Genomic DNA, 17913 nt, shown 5'->3' on the forward strand with positions numbered 1-17913 from the left:
CAATAGTTTAGAGTTTACTCCAAGAAAGTAACAAGTCAAGGGTTCTCCCATCACCCTAGACCAAAGGGATTAGCCGGCCATCAATATGAACAATCTCCCCAGTTCCTGTTCCCCTTTTTTTTCTTTTTTTTTCGGAAACAGGGCCTCCCTTGTTTCTCTCCTCCTCTGTTTTTTTTCTTTGTTTTCAAATGAGCGCCCCCCCTTTCACCCTTCCCAGCCGAGAGGTATATTAAGCTAGCATTTCCCCCCCTCCTCGCACGCGGTGGAAACGGACGCTGGAATGGATCTCGGGAGATTGCGGACGCACTCCGAAGATCACGATCGCATGCATCGCGGGATGATGGGCTGCCCGCGGACGGTTGGGAGAAGATGTGACTCGTGAGGCCAATGGGATGAGCGGACGGGGCGTGATCACGGATGCTGAAATCACGGGCTCAGAAGCTGGTTCTTTGCTGGGATTTGAGACGTGGAGGATGAGGCACAAAACCATCACGGACGGTTGGGTAGCTCGCGAACGGAAGGATGAATGCGTGGATCCGGAAGAATCGGATGCGGAGGAGCTGAACAGCAGATCCTTGGACGCGGGATCTTGAGAGAGCTGGGATTCGGATGATGCGTTGGAAGATCACACGGACACGGGATGCTGGATTGCAGGAGGATCGGACTCGGATGATGTGCTGGAGCTGGAACGCGTGGGAGGATGCTTCACGGACGCTGGGAGCTGATAACAGAAGCTTGGGATCTCAGGACGTTGGGAGGTTGGGTGGTCGTTTAAGCATACATCCCGGCTGAGAGCTGGATCTCCGGATGCGTGAAGGAAGCTGATCACGGATCCTGGCTGGGATGCAGAGTCGAATTCATGAGATGAACGGGACGAGCGGATCACACGCGCTGGGACATGGTGGATGGCTCGCGGAAGAAGCGGACGACGTGGCATGCTGGGAGAAGCTTCATGGGCAAACCGCTGAGAAGAGGTGGACGACTGGTCTTAAGCATTGGAGCTGGGGCTCGTTGTGAACTGGGATGCATGGGAGATTCGCACGCAGAGAAGACGAACACGGTTCCTGGGGTCCCAAATTCGGAAGATGTGCGGATGGGCTGCACGCGGGCTGCTTCAAATGGATGCATGGGATGCAGGAAGCTCGGACAGTGGGAGCTGATCACATGCGAAGATGCTATGAATTCGGAAACTGGCTGCAGAATTAGATTAAGACGCACTGGATGCGAACGTGGAAATGCTCGGGATGCATTGTGGATGGCTGAATCTGGGCTCTGTTCTGCAGTTAGAAAGATGCATTCTTTTAAGATGAATTTATATAAAATAATGATAAAAATTATAATAAGTGCTAAGGATAAAATATTTAATCATGCAAATGTTAACACCTATTATTTATCATTATTTTGCTAGCATTAGGCTAAGTTAATGGGTATTTAGATTGCACTTTTGTGCTCTCATCACCTATCACAAAGATAAAGGTAAGGAAAGGGAAAATGAGGGAATCGGATGCTACGAATGTAAGAAGCCGGGACACTTCAAAGCAGACTGTCCTTTGCTCAAGAAGGCCAGCAAGTACAAGAAAAAGAAGGTCCTCGTCTCCACCCTATCGGACTCCGATACATCATCATCATCATCGGATGAGGAACAAGAAGAAAAGGCCAACCTATGTTTTATGGCAAACGAAAATGAGGTAACATCTGAAACGCATTTAGATTTTACCTTTGATGAATTATATGATGCGTTTAATGAATTAATGGATGAATATAAGTCAATAAGCCTTAAGAATAAAGAACTAAAACTAACCAATCAATCTCACCTCCATAAATACGATAAATTAGTTAAGGATAAGAATTTTATCACTAAAGAAAATTTAGAACTTAAAACTAGCAAGCAAATGTTAATTCAAAAAACTAATACCTTAATTAAAGATAACGAAAAACTAACCAAGGAAATTTCTGAACTTAAAAAGGATAAACAAACTTTTAGAGATAATTTCACTAAAGACTTAAATGCACTAAAAACAGAAAAACAAAAGTTGGCACTAGAACTTGAAAAGTACAAACCTTTTGTAGAAAAGTTTACATATAGCTCTGAAAAATTGGAAATGATACTTAATAGTCAACGAGCTGTGTTCAATAGAGCTGGTTTAGGGTATAAACCAAAAAATAAGCAAAAGCTCCTTAGTAATTTCTTTGTAAAAGCAGGGGAAAGCAAAATTAAGAAAATAACCTGTTTTTGCTGTAGAACAATAGGACATAAAGCTAATGTGTGTGATCATAGAAACGAAAAAACTAAAAAAAAAATTAAAAGGGTTTGGGTTTCAAAAGGAACCAACATTACTAACCATGAAGGACCCAAGAAAACTTGGGTACCTAAAATTGTTTGATTTCCTTGTGTAGGAGTGTCTTGCAGCCAAGGTCGACAAAAACTGTTGGTACTTGGATAGTGGCTGCTCAAGACACATGACGGGTGACAAAGACCAATTCTTCACCCTTGAGCCTAAGCAGGGAGGTGCTGTGACATTTGGAGACAATAACCAAGGTCACATCATTGGTTTAGGTAAAGTACAAATCACCCCTTCAACCTTTATTGATAATGTTCGATATGTTGATGGTCTTAAGCATAACCTACTTAGCATTAGTCAATTGTGTGATAGAGGTTTTGATGTTCTGTTCAAACCATCTTTATGCATCATAACCAACTCAATTGACAACAGTTTAGTATTTAAAGGAATTAGACGTGGCAATGTGTACGTAGTAGATCTTGTGGATCTTGCCAAACATAACCCCTGTTTAGTTGTTAATGATACTAAGGATAATGATGCAAGTTGGTTATGGCACCGTAAGTTAGGTCATGCAAGTATGGATACAATATCAAAACTAGTTAAAAGAGATTCCGTGATAGGTTTGCCAAAACTAAAATTTGAGAAAAATAAAATCTGTGAAGCTTGTCAATATGGCAAACAATCAAGGAACTCCTTTAAATCCATAAATTGTGTCTCTACCTCTAGACCTCTAGAACTACTACACATGGATCTATTTGGACCAACTAGAACCACAAGTCTAGGTGGAAACAAATATGGTCTTGTTATTGTAGATGATTTTTCTAGATATACTTGGGTCATGTTTTTAGCTCATAAAGATCAAGCATTTTCAGTATTTAAAAAATTTCATAAGGAAGTAACTAATGCTAGAGATGCTTCAGTCATAGCTATTAGAAGTGATCCATCAAATTTTTATAATATCACATGTTGTCTAAATTTGTCAAGAATGGTTCGCATATAAAGAAAGAGCTATCAATCCCAACTAAACAACCCGGGTACACAGAGGTCCAACACAATGGAGTCAAACCAGTCATTACCACATGTCACTAGGTTCAGCCTAACCAACTCATTCATGCTTATTTTTATTTCATTTCATATATATATTTTTTTTCAATACACATGACAACTACAGCTATCCAACCCCATTAGGCTCTAGTAAGGTCCATGTAGCGAGCTTTCAGTCAATGACCCCCAATCCAGTTGGCTCAAGACATTAGGTAAAACACCCCTCGGACTTAATTACTCGAACCAGACTACGCCACGAGGCCAGACTTGTCATCATAAGTATTATTATTTATTATTATTATTATTATTATTATTATTATTTTTTGAATAATAATTATGCAAGAAAAGAAATGGTAGACTGAACCATATAAATATTTTTATTATATATGTGGCTGCATCGTGACTATAGGTCAACCAAAGTCAGATCATAAGGCACCTAAGTAATCTAGTCGGGATATTCAACCTCTATCTTTATGTGAAAACCAAATCCTGAATCTTATGGTACGAACAAGGATACTCATACTTCTTTTATGGATAAGGCTAACAAAAATGTAGTTAACAAATATGAACTCCTGAGGCCTTCTTATTGTCATTAAGTACATGTGTGGGGATCTAATAATAGGTCTCTGATCAGTCATAGTATGTATGTGTTCCTTGCCTTAATAGTTGCACACACTCAATATGAAAATACATGTGCATTTGCTCAGAAAAGAAAGTAATAGAATAAATCAAATGCAAAAACAATTTTTTTTTTTTTTATCAAAATATTTTCCTCCCTCCAACTTAAACATTGCATTGTCCTCAATATAAAAAAATGCAAGAAAATTATATATTAGAGACAATAGAGAAAATAATTGAGAGAAGAAGAATACCTTGAGCTGTTGATTTTCAGAAAAGAAGACCTACAAAATAAGAAGAAAACTAGAAATAAAAGAAAAAATTTAATTCTAACTAATATACACATACCTTGGCCGTCATGCTCAGTCATAAGAAGGCTCCTCCAAGGAAAAGGAGTCCTCTTCATCTGCAAAATTTTCAAGAAAAGGTTTTAATCTGTGTCCATTAACCTTAAAAATTTTGCCATCCTGCGGATTCTCAATTTCAATTGCCCCGTATGGAAAAACAGTTTTTACAATGAAGGGACCTGTCCATCTTGATCGTAACTTTCCAGGAAACAGATGTAAGCGAGAGTCATACAAAAGAACTTTTTGTGCAGGTTCAAAAGATTTTCTTAGAATTGAGTTATCATGCCGAATTTTCATTCGTTCTTTACAAAGTCTAGCATTGTCATACGCATCCGTCGAATTTCATTCAACTCACTTAGTTGTATTTTTCTGGCTAAACCAGCATCTGACAGTTCAAAGTTTAATTTTCTAATGACCCAATACGATTTATGCTCTAATTCAACAGGTAGATGACAAGCTTTTCCATAGACTAGCCGATACGGGGACATACTAAGAATAGTTTTATAAGCAGTACGGTAAGCCCACAATGCGTCAGAAAGTTTTAAAGACCAGTCTTTGCGTGATGGATTCACCGTTTTCTCTAAAATTCGTTTAATCTCCCGGTTGGCTAACTCTACTTGGCCACTAGTCTGCGGGTGATAAGGAGTTGCAATTCTATGAGTGATACCGTACTTTCGTAATAGGTTCTCAAAAGGCTTATTACAGAAATGTTTTCCCCCATCACTAATTATGACCTTGGGCATCCCAAACCTAGAAAATATATTTTCTTTAAGAAATTTAAAACTGGTTTGTGGTCATTTGTTCGACAAGGCACAGCTTCTACCCATTTGGACACATACTCTACACCAACCAAAATGTACTCATATCCAAAAGACGGTGGGAATGGGCCCATGAAATCGATGCCCCACATGTCAAAAATTTCAATAGCAGTAATGGGTTGAAGAGGCATCATTTGCCTACGAGTTAGACTTCCAACACGTTGACATGGGTCACATGTCCTACAGAACTCGTGGGCATCTTTAAATAGTGTAGGCCAATAAAAACCACATTGCAACACTTTAGCTGCCGTTTTCTTAGATGCAAAGTGTCCTTCGCAAGCATTGGCATGACAGAAAGAGAGTACACTTTGTATCTCATGATTCGGAATGCATCTTCTAAAGATTTGATCATTGCAATACTTGAACAAATAAGGGGCATCATAATAATAACTCCTTACTTCACGCAAGAAATTATTCTTATCATTCGATCCCCAATGCCCCGGCATCCGGTTCGTGACAAGAAAGTTTACAATATCAGCATACCATGGCATAGTAGAAAGTGTAAACAATTGCTCTTCAGGGAACGAGTCCTTGATGGGCAACTGTGGCACCAAATCATGAACAACTAGCCGTGATAAATGGTCAGCAACCACATTCTCTACTCCCTTTTTATCTTTGATAGTGATGTCAAATTCCTGGAGTAGAAGTATCCATCGTATTAAGCGTGGTTTGGCATCTTTCTTATCCAATAAATATTTTAGCGCTGCATGATCTGTAAAGATAACAATAGGAGCACCAAGGATATAAGAGCGAAATTTGTCTAATGCAAATACTACTGCAAGCAATTCCTTCTCGGTGGTGGTGTAATTCATTTGAGCATCATTTAAGGTTTTGCTTGCATAGTAGATGACATATGGCTTATTATCCTTGCGTTGTCCTAGGACAACTCCTATCGCATAGTCACTAGCATCGCACATGATCTCAAAAGGTAATGACCAATCAGGTGGTCGCACGATGGGTGCAGTGCTAAGCATAGCCTTCAATTTTTCGAATGCCTCTTGACATGTTTCAGTCCAATTGAACGGTGTATCAAGGGATAGGAGGTTACATAATGGTCGGGCTATGACACTAAAGTCCTTGATGAACCTCCTATAAAATCCTGCGTGACCCAAAAATGATCTAACATCTCTAACCGTTTTGGGTGCAGGTAGCTTGGCGATTAAGTCAATCTTGGCTCTATCAACTTCCATGCCCTTCGATGAAATAATATGTCCTAGGACAATTTCCTTTGGCACCATAAAGTGGCATTTCTCCCAATTTAGTATCAGATTCTTTTCCATGCATCGAGCTAAGACTGCTTGTAAATGTAATAAACAATCATCAAAAGAATCGCCAAAAATAGAGAAATCATCCATAAATACTTCTAAAAATTTCTCGTTCATTTCTTCAAAAATGCTAAGCATACACCTTTGGAATGTTGCAGGTGCATTACACAACCCGAATGGCATCCGACGGAAAGCGAATGTGCCAAAAGGACAAGTGAAGGTAGTCTTCTCTTGATCCTCAGGTGAAATTTCGATTTGGTAGTACCCGGAATAGCCATCGAGAAAACAATAGAATTTGTGTCCTGCAACTCTTTCCAAAACTTGGTCTAGGAAGGGTAGGGAAAAGTGATCTTTCCTAGTAACCAAATTCAATTTTCGGTAGTCAACACATATGCGCCAACTCGTCGGAACACGAGTTGGAACTAGTTCACCCTGATCATTTTTTACTACCGTCAGACCTGCTTTCTTGGGCACGACTTGAGTAGGACTCACCCACTTGCTATCGAAAATTGGGTAGATAATACCCACGTCAAGCAACTTGAGGACTTCTGCTTTAACCACATCTCTCATCGTAGGATTCAACCTGCGTTGCATTTGCCTTGTGGTTTTGGCATTGTCCTCCAAATATATCCGGTGCGTGCAAATTAAAGGGCTAATCCCCTTCAAGTCGGCAATAGACCATCCTAAAGCTCCCTTATGATTCTTTAGAACACCAAGTAATTTTCTTTCTTGGGCATGATTCAGATCAGATGAGATGATTATAGAAAATGTGTCATCGGATCCAAGAAAGGCATACTTGAGTTCCTTCGGTAAAGGTTTCAACTCGAGCTTAGGTGTTTGTTCATGGGATGGTACTATCTTTGCTTTTCGAGGTGGCAACTGTTCAAATTCCTCTATTCGCGGTCTCCACCCATTGACCATCATAACATCCGAATTATCTAAACCAGATGGGACCACATCATTAGCAGTACCTTCAGAACACCAATCTATCAAACCATTGTCGGCCGATTCAGTAAATATTTCTTTTAACAAATATTCTTCCGCAATGGTTTCAACCCATTCAACTTCTTTACTTTCTTCATGATCACTGGGTTGTTTACCTATACTAAAGACGTTCAGTTCCAAAGTCATATTGCCAAAAGAAAGCTTCATGACACCATTCCTACAATTGATCAATACATTAGAAGTTATAAGGAATGCACGTCCTAAGATGATCGGAATCTGAGATGGTGAATTGGAAGCTGGATGTGTGTCCAGTACGATAAAATCCACAGGAAAATAGAACTTGTCTACTTGGACCAACACATCTTCGATAATCCCTCTAGGGACTTTCACTGACCTGTCAGCTAATTGTAAGGTCACAGTTGTTGGCTTCAACTCACCCAAACCGAGTTGCTCATATACCGTATATGGCAACAAGTTCACACTCGCTCCTAAATCTAGCAATGCTCGCTCAATCCTAAAATTGCCAATGATGCACGAGATAGTTGGGCAACCTGGATCCTTATATTTAGGAAGAATGTTATGCTGTAAAATTGCACTCACATTTTCAGCCAGAAATGCCTTCTTCTTGACATTTAAACGACGCTTGACAGTGCACAAATCTTTTAAAAATTTTGCATAGGAAGGCACTTGTTTGATTGCATCAAGAAGAGGTACATTGATTTTTACTTGCTTAAAAAGCTCAAGAATTTCAGAGTTTGGTTCAAGCTTTTGCAAGGGCTTTAATCTTTGTGGAAATGGTGCAGGAAAAGGACATTCAATTTTTTCAGTAGATGTTGGTGCTTCAGTTTCTTCATTATCTTTTTCTTTTGTCTTGGGAGGGTCAAAATCAGGTATGACTTGAGTTTGTTCCGGGATTGGTCGGTCAATAACCTTACCACTTCGCAAAGTTATTATACTCTTCGCTTGTTCTTTATGCAAAGTTGAAGATGATGCATTGCTACCGCCATAGACTTGAGGATTAGGTTGTGGTTGAGCTGGTAGCTTACCTTTCTCTTGAGCACTTAAAGCAGTGGTCAGCGTTGTCAGTTGATTTCTTAATTCATCATTGATTTTAGCTTGGCCTTGCATGAAAGATTGCAAAGTTTCTTCGAGACTGGATTTTTGAGGGGGTGCGTGTGCATAATGAGGTTGCGGAGGTGGAGGAGTTGGGTTATATACTTGTTGAGGTTGGTCATTCCTCCACCTGAAATTTGGATGGTTCTTCCATCCGGGGTTGTAAGTATCCGAAAAAGGATTATTGAAAGATTTTTGATAGGTATTCATAACATTGGCCTGATCATGCAAGACTTCCTTGAATGCGGGTATTGTGGGGCAATCAGTGATGAGATGGCCAGGCATCTCGCAAATCCTACAACACTCGCTGTTATGTTCTACTGTCTTGATGGGTTCAATCTTTCTAAGTTCAATTTCCTCTACCTTCCTAGTAAGGGCTGCCATTTTAGCTTGAATATCATCCTGAGTATTAAGGTTGTAAAGGCCCCCGTGTGGAATGCTAGTAGGCTTAGGCAAAGGTTTATTCACTCTATCCCCTGTATCCCATAATTGTGCAATCTCTACGAGAGAGTCTAAATAGTCCCATGCCTCATCGGGTTGCTTTTCCAGAAATAGACCGTTGCACATAGTCTCTATAAATTGTTTCAACTGTGGAGACAACCCTTCGTAAAAGAAACTAATGGTTCTCCATGTTTTCAAACCCATGATGAGGACAAGAGAGGAGCAAATCTTTAAATCTCTCGCAGCATTCATAAAATGTTTCATGGTCTTTTTGTTGGAAATTACTAATGTGCCTTTTCAAAAAGTTAGTCCTTTGTGCGGGAAAGTATTTTTTCAAGAATTCTCTTTGCATATCATGCCATGTTCCTAGCGATCTAGGTCTCAAGGAGTTCAGCCATGTTTTGGCTTTATCCTTTAAGGAAAAAGGAAACAAGGTCAATTTAAGGACATCTTCCGATACATTTGGCACTCTAAATGTGATGCTAATTTCCTCAAAATCCTTAATATGAAGATAAGGGTTCTCGGATTCCATCCCATGATACTTGGGCAGCAATTGAATTACTCCTGGTTTGATTTCAAAGTGTCCTACATTTTCAGGAATAATCATGCATGAAGGTTGACTAGTCCTAGTGGGATGTAAGTATTGTCGAAGTGTCATAACTGGGGGTCTACCTTCATCACCATGGTGACTTCCTACATCATCAGGAAAATTTGCCATCTCACAAGGTGTGAGATACTGCGAAGGAATTTCAAGGGTGTGTCCTAAGGGATGATCTAAAGTTGTACGACTTAATCGACCGGTGTCGTCCCTATCCCAACCTAGCATACAAAATTTAATTATTTTTTTTAAATAAATATAAATATAAGTACCAACTAAAGATATCCTAAAACTACATCCTAAAACAAAAATCTATTCACAATCAAACATGCAACTAAACATTACACCTCAATTTCTAATATTTTTCTTAAATTTCTAAACAGCTCCTAACTGGTTTGAAGAGGGCACCTAAGCCTCCAATCCGGTCTAATGAACCGAGTTGACCAGGTAAGCTCCCAGGTAAGTGGAGGGGTCACGATGCGTTCGCAAAGGTCCCACTTAAAATCCACTTGCCTCGAACAGATGAACTGTCTCCCTTATAGGGACAAAGCTTGCCTAGACATCAACTAAGCCACAGAGCAAAATTGGTGCAACTTGCGGTGGTCTTCATCCTATTGAGCTCGAATGTCCTTAGGGGCCAACGTCTAGTTGATTTTAGTTAAGCTTAGGATATTTATGCAATGGGGTGATTTTTGGGCTAAGGACGAGTGATGAAATCCCGACCTTATCTTTTTAAATGGGTTCAGCCCTTAGAGTATTTTATGCTGATGCCATATACTATATGCAACAATCAAGAGATTTTTTTTTAAAATATTTATGACATGAAATTAAATTTCATTGAATAGGTGATCAAGCAAATTATTTATTTTTTTTTTAAATTTTCAATTAGCAACAAGGGTTAATGAGATATGATAACAATAAAATTCTGATCTAAAACAATTAAATGCAGAAAATTCAAAACAGACAGCAGCAAGTTTTCGTATTAATCTGATAGTCTTAAAAGTTTTAGTATGTCAATCAGACCGTTCAGATGAAAGAAACATAGGTCCTGCACCTGACGACCAAATTTGAGTTCAATCAGACGGTTAATTTCTTCGATATCAGAGTTTGATGCAGACTGTGCAGGGAATAAAAAAGCAGCAGTAAAGATTTTTTTTTTTCGAAAGAAAAAGACTAACTACTAAAGTACTAATTAAATCTAAAAATTATACTAATAAATCAGCCGTTCCCCGGCAACGGCGCCAAAAACTTGATGCAAAAATAAAATTGTTCTCCCAAGTGCAGGAGAATCGCACAAGTAGTAAATTCTCGGAAGTCCGAGGTCGAATCCTCAGGGAACGATCTATAGATTATTAGCGTAATTTTTAGATGTAATTTTCAGTTGAATAAATTTGTTGATTAAGATGATGTTTTGAAGTTTAGAGAAACTAATTAATAGATTAAGTTCGATAATAAAGAGATGGTTAGGGATCCGGAATCCCCCTTGACAATAATACATTCAAGATATAAACTCTACGGTTTCTGATTTAAAAGTTCAAATGTAGGATAGATCTAATCATGGAATATATTGTTTGAACACACGAACTCAATTTCTAAACATTCGTCGTGCTGGTTATGTCTACGACAAATCAAATAATAAAGTAATCCATGCATCAATAGAGATAAACCATTAAAGAACTATCTACAACATAGGCAAGCAAGAAACCAAAACATATTAAAAGATCTAAATTGAATAGAACAATAGTTTAGAGTTTACTCCAAGAAAGTAACAAGTCAAGGGTTCTCCCATCACCCTAGACCAAAGGGATTAGCCGGCCATCAATATGAACAATCTCCCCTGTTCCTGTTCCCCTTTTTTTTCTTTTTATTTTCGGAAACAGGGCCTCCCCTGTTTCTCTCCTCCTCTGTTTTTTTTCTTTGTTTTCAAATGAGCGCCCCCCCCTTTCACCCTTCCCAGCCGAGAGGTATATTAAGCTAGCATTTCCCCCCCTCCTCGCACGCGGTGGAAACGGACGTTGGAATGGATCTCGGGAGATTGCGGACGCACTCCGAAGATCACGATCGCATGCATCGCGGGATGATGGGCTGCCCGCGGACGGCTGGGAGAAGCTGTGACTCGTGAGGCCAATGGGATGAGCGGACGGGGCGTGATCACGGATGCTGAAATCACGGGCTTAGAAGCTGGTTCTTTGCTGGGATTTGAGACGTGGAGGATGAGGCACAAAACCATCACGGACGGTTGGGTAGCTCGCGAATGGAAGGATGAATGCGTGGATCCGGAAGAATCGGATGCGGAGGAGCTGAACAGCAGATCCTTGGACGCGGTATCTTGAGAGAGCTAGGATTCGGATGATGCGTTGGAAGATCACACGGACACGGGATGCTGGATTGCAGGAGGATCGGACTCGGATGATGTGCTGGAGCTGGAACGCGTGGGAGGATGCTTCACGGACGCTGGGAGCTGATAACAGAAGCTTGGGATCTCAGGACGTTGGGAGGTTGGGTGGTCGTTCGAAGCATACATCCCGGCTGAGAGCTGGATCTCCGGACGCGTGAAGGAAGCTGATCACGGATCCTGGCTGGGATGCAGAGTCGAATTCGTGAGATGAACGGGATGAGCGGATCACATGCGCTGGGACATGGTGGATGGCTTGCGGAAGAAGCGGACGACGTGGCATGCTGGGAGAAGCTTCATGGGCAAACTGCTGAGAAGAGGTGGACGGCTGGTCTTAAGCATTGGAGCTGGGGCTCGTTGTGAACTGGGACGCATGGGAGATTCGCACGCGGAGAAGACGAACACGGTTCCTGGGGTCCCGAATTCGGAAGATGTGCGGATGGGCTGCACGCGGGTTGCTTCAAATGGATGCATGGGATGCAGGAAGCTCGGACAGTGGGAGCTGATCACACGCGAAGATGCTATGAATTCGGAAACTGGCTGCAGAATTAGATTCGGACGCACTGGATGCGAACGTGGAAATGCTCGGGATGCATTGTGGATGGCTGAATCTGGGCTCTGTTCTGCAGTTAGGAAGATGCATTCTTTTAAGATGAATTTATATAAAATAATGATAAAAATTATAATAAGTGCTAAGGATAAAATATTTAATCATGCAAATGTTAACACCTATTATTTATCATTATTTTGCTAGCATTAGGCTAAGTTAATGGGTATTTAGATCGCACTTTTGTGCTCTCATCACCTATCACAAAGATAAAGGTAAGGAAAGGAAAAATGAGGGAATCGGATGCTACGAATGTAAGAAGCCGGGACACTTCAGAGCAGACTGTCCTTTGCTCAAGAAGGCCAGCAAGTACAAGAAAAAGAAGGTCCTCGTCTCCACCCTATCGGACTCCGATACATCATCATCATCATCGGATGAGGAACAAGAAGAAAAGGCCAACCTATGTTTTATGGCAAACGAAAATGAGGTAACATCTGAAACGCATTTAGATTTTACCTTTGATGAATTATATGATGCGTTTAATGAATTAATGGATGAATATAAGTCAATAAGCCTTAAGAATAAAGAGCTAAAACTAACCAATCAATCTCACCTCCATAAATACGATAAATTAGTTAAGGATAAGGATTTTATCACTAAAGAAAATTTAGAACTTAAAACTAGCAAGCAAATGTTAATTCAAAAAACTAATACCTTAATTAAAGATAACGAAAAACTAACCAAGAAAATTTCTGAACTTAAAAAGGATAAACAAACTTTTAGAGATAATTTCACTAAAAACTTAAATGCACTAAAAACAGAAAAACAAAAGTTGGCACTAGAACTTGAAAAGTACAAACCTTTTGTAGAAAAGTTTACATATAGCTCTGAAAAATTGGAAATGATACTTAATAGTCAACGAGCTGTGTTCAATAGAGCTGGTTTAGGGTATAAACCAAAAAATAAGCAAAAGCTCCTTAGTAATTTCTTTGTAAAAGCAGGAGAAAGCAAAATTAAGAAAATAACCTGTTTTTGCTGTGGAACAATAGGACATAAAGCTAATGTGTGTGATCATAGAAAAGGAAAAACTAAAAGAAAAATTAAAAGGGTTTGGGTTCCAAAAGGAACCAACATTACTAACCATGAAGGACCCAAGAAAACTTGGGTACCTAAAATTGTTTGATTTCCTTGTGTAGGAGTGTTTTGCAGCCAAGGTCGACAAAAACTGTTGGTACTTGGATAGTGGCTGCTCAAGACACATGACGGGTGACAAAGACCAATTCTTCACCCTTGAGCCTAAGAAGGGAGGTGCTGTGATATTTGGAGACAATAACCAAGGTCACATCATTGGTATAGGTAAAGTACAAATCACCCCTTCAACCTTTATTGATAATGTTCGATATGTTGATGGTCTTAAGCATAACCTACTTAGCATTAGTCAATTGTGTGATAGAGGTTTTGATGTTCTGTTCAAACCATCTTTATGCATCATAACCAACTCAATTGACAACAGTTTAGTATTTAAAGGAATTAGACGTGGCAATGTGTACGTAGTAGATCTTGTGGATCTTGCCAAACATAACCCCTGTTTAGTTGTTAATGATACTAAGGATAATGATGCAAGTTGGTTATGGCACCGTAAGTTAGGTCATGCAAGTATGGATACAATATCAAAACTAGTTAAAAGAGATTCCGTGATAGGTTTGCCAAAACTAAAATTTGAGGAAAATAAAATCTGTGAAGCTTGTCAATATGGCAAACAATCAAGGAACTTCTTTAAATCCATAAATTGTGTCTCTACCTCTAGACCTCTAGAACTACTACACATGGATCTATTTGGACCAACTAGAACCACAAGTCTAGGTGGAAACAAATATGGTCTTGTTATTGTAGATGATTTTTCTAGATATACTTGGGTCATATTTTTAGCTCATAAAGATCAAGCATTTTCAGTATTTAAGAAATTTCATAAGGAAGTAACTAATGCTAGAGATGCTTCAGTCATAGCTATTAGAAGTGACCATGGAACGAAATTTGAAAATCATCTATTTGATAAATTTTGTAGTAAAAAGGGGATAACTCATAATTTTTCTGCACTTAGGACACCACAACAAAATGGAGTTGTAGAAAGGAAGAATAGAACCCTAGAGGAAATGGCTAGAACCATGCTATGTGAAAGTAACCTCCCTAAGTATTTTTGGGGAGAAGCCATTAATACATCATGTCATATATTAAATAGAGTTTTATTGAGACCCATTATAAAGAAAATACCTTATGAACTTTGGAAAAATAGAAAGCCCAAAGTAAACTATTTTCATATTTTTGGGTGTAGGTGTTTCATTCATAACAATGGGAAGGATAACTTAGGTAAATTTGATTCTAAATCTGATGAGGGTATATTTTTGGGGTATTCTACAACAAGTAAAGCCTATAGAGTTTTTAATAAAAGAACCCTTGTTATTGAAGAGTCTATACATGTTGTTTTTGATGATACTAGTGATATCTCTTCTAGCAAGAGAATTGTTCTTGATGATGATGCTGAAATTCTTGAAGAAAAGATTGATGAGATGACATTACAAGAAGATGAACAAAAACTAATTGGAAATGCATCATCAAGCCAAGAGGCAATTGTGGATCATGGGCTGACGAAGGCTTGGAGGTATGCTCATGGGCATCCTAAGGAATTAATTTTAGATGATCCATCTCAACCTGTTAGGACTAGAGCATCTCTTAGGAACTTAAATAATCATCTAGCATTTGTCTCACACTTTGAACCTAAACACATAGAAGAAGCTGAAAAGGATGTAAATTGGATAAATGCAATGCAAGAAGAACTAAACCAATTTACTAGAAACAAGGTATGGAACCTAGTTGAACGACCCTCTGAATATTCAATAATAGGTACCAAATGGATATATAAAAATAAACTTGATGAAAATGAAATTGTAATTAGGAATAAGGCTAGACTAGTAGCAAAGGGCTATAATTAAGAAGAAGGTATAGACTTTGATGAAACCTTTGCTCCTGTAGCTAGACTTGAGGCAATTAGATTGTTACTAGCATTTGCATGCTCTAAAGATTTCAAATTATTTCAAATGGATGTAAAAAGTGCCTTTTTGAATGGGTATATTAATGAGGAGGTGTATGTAGAACAACCTCCTGGTTTTGAAAATCATCAATACCCCAATCATGTGTATAAATTAAACAAAACACTTTATGGTTTGAAACAAGCACCTAGAGCATGGTATGAAAGACTTAGCAAATTTCTACTAGATTATGAGTTCTCTAGAGGAAATGTAGATACAACATTGTTTTTAAAGAAGAAAAACAAAGAAATGTTAGTAGTGTAGATTTATGTTGATGATATTATTTTCGGTGCTACTAACAATCGCCTCTGCGAAGAATTTGCTGACTTGATGCAGAGTGAATTTGAAATGAGCATGATGGGAGAGCTGAACTATTTCCTCGGACTCCAAATCAAACAATCTGAAGAAGGGATCTTCATCAATCAAGCTAAATACATCAAGGAGATGCTTAAGAAGTTTGATATGGAAGGAAACAAGTCAATCAGCACACCCATGAGCTCATCATGCAAACTAGACCAAGATGAATCAGGTAAATCAGTAGATCAAAAGATGTATAGAGGTATGATAAGATCTTTATTATATCTCACTGCAAGTAGACCTGATATCATGTTTAGTGTATGCATGTGTGCTAGATATCAATCTAATCCTAAGGAATCACATTTAATTACAGTTAAGAGAATCTTTAAATACCTAATAGGAACAAAAAATATAGGTTTATGGTATTCTAAAGAATCTAGCCTAAACATAATAAGGTATACAGATTCAGATTTTGCTGGTTGTAAACTTGATAGAAAAAGCACCAGCGGGTCATGTCAATTCTTAGGAGAAAATTTAATCTCATGGTTTAGCAAGAAACAAAACTCGATTGCATTATCTACAGCTGAAGCCGAATATGTTGCTGCCGGGAGTTGTTGTGCTCAAATCTTGTAGATTAAACAACAACTTGAAGATTATGGCATTAAACAAGATAAAATTCCCATTAATTGTGATAATACAAGTGCCATTAATCTAACTAAAAATCCAATTCAGCACTCAAGAACTAAACATATTGAGATAAGACATCACTTCATAAGAGATCATGTACTAAATGGTGATGTGACACTTCAATTTGTTTGCACTGATGATCAATTAGCTGATATCTTCACAAAACCCTTGAGTGAAGAGCGATTCTGTGTACTTAGGAGAGGATTAGGAGTGATTGATCCATCCTAGTGATATTCTCTTCTAATTCTTTGATTTTGATGATTAGCTTGTGTTAAATATAGAGTTTCTCATCTATGATCATCAATTCAGATCACAAACGTTTTGATTATCCCTTGTTTGGCACGAAAATAACATGATTTTTGGGTGCGTGCCAGAGTTCGAGTCGACTCGGATACATTTTAGAGTCGGCTCTTGGGGGAGTCGACTCGCACATAGTTAGGAGTCGACTCGAGGTCGATGGCATCATAGGGGGAGTCGACTCGCGCATATTTTGGAGTCGACTCGAGGTCGAGTCGACTCGCGACTTACTGGAGTCGACTCGAGGTTGGGAATCCGATGTTTTAACCCTAAATCGAAGCGTTCAATCGACACTTCTATTCACCGCCGCCACTGTTCAAAAATCTAGAGTCGTCTCCGACCTCGTCTCTGACCTTTGTTAGGGCATTTCCGTCGAGTTTCCCTCCGTTCCTCGTGTCCTTTCCCCCTCCTTAGGTCTAGGATGCCTCGGAAAGTTGTTGACCCGAGCCGGAAAAGGCCCCAACCCGCGAGCGGTACCGAGCGACGGTCAAAGGCTCGGAATGATCCCGTGAGGCCACAACCTCCGGTTCCTTCCCCACCGAGGCCGGTTCCCTCGCGTCCGTGCGCCGGGAAGGCGGTTTCCACCGGGAGATACGTCAACTTTGACTTCCTCTCCCGGGAAGGCTTTACCCTAGGGCATAGGTTAAGGGCTCAAGGGTTAGAAATGTTTTGTTCCCTAGATCTCCCTACTTACCCGGGGTTAGTTAGGGAATTTTACGGTACAGTAGCTAGGGGTCATGGTGGGATACAGAAAACTGTAGCGGGTGTCCCAATATTTATTTCGGAGGACTTCATTGCTCAAGTCCTCCATCTTCCCCAAGTAGGAATGTTTCCCTCTCACCCAGCAGATAGGACTGAGGCCCTTACGGCCATACTAGGGAGTCCACCTCAGTCCCCCCTAGAAGAGGTGTCTGCAAATCAGCTATCAGCTAAAATGCGGCTCCTCTTGAGCATCATATCTAGGATCCTCTTCCCCAAGACAGGGCGTTTTGATTTTGTATCTGAGAGGGACCTAGCTCTAATGTTCTACATTCTTCAGGATACTCCAATCAACTTTCCAAAACTCATCTATAAATACCTATGTGAGCCTCTAGACAAACCAAGGCTTACTCTTCCCTATGGCATGCTCTATA

At 39.6% G+C, this 17913-nt stretch overlaps 1 pseudogene; it reads left to right on the top strand.

Moving 5' to 3' along the window:
* Positions 1 to 9070: 9070 nt before the first annotated feature.
* Positions 9071 to 9168, top strand: LOC120107565 (small nucleolar RNA R71; annotated as a pseudogene).
* The last annotated feature ends 8745 nt before the right edge of the window (positions 9169 to 17913 follow it).

This window comes from Phoenix dactylifera, chromosome 2, assembly GCF_051530095.1.
Source record: "Phoenix dactylifera cultivar Ajwa chromosome 2, Ajwa_hap1_PhDact_Kaust_v1.1, whole genome shotgun sequence".
NCBI lineage: Eukaryota > Viridiplantae > Streptophyta > Magnoliopsida > Arecales > Arecaceae > Phoenix > Phoenix dactylifera.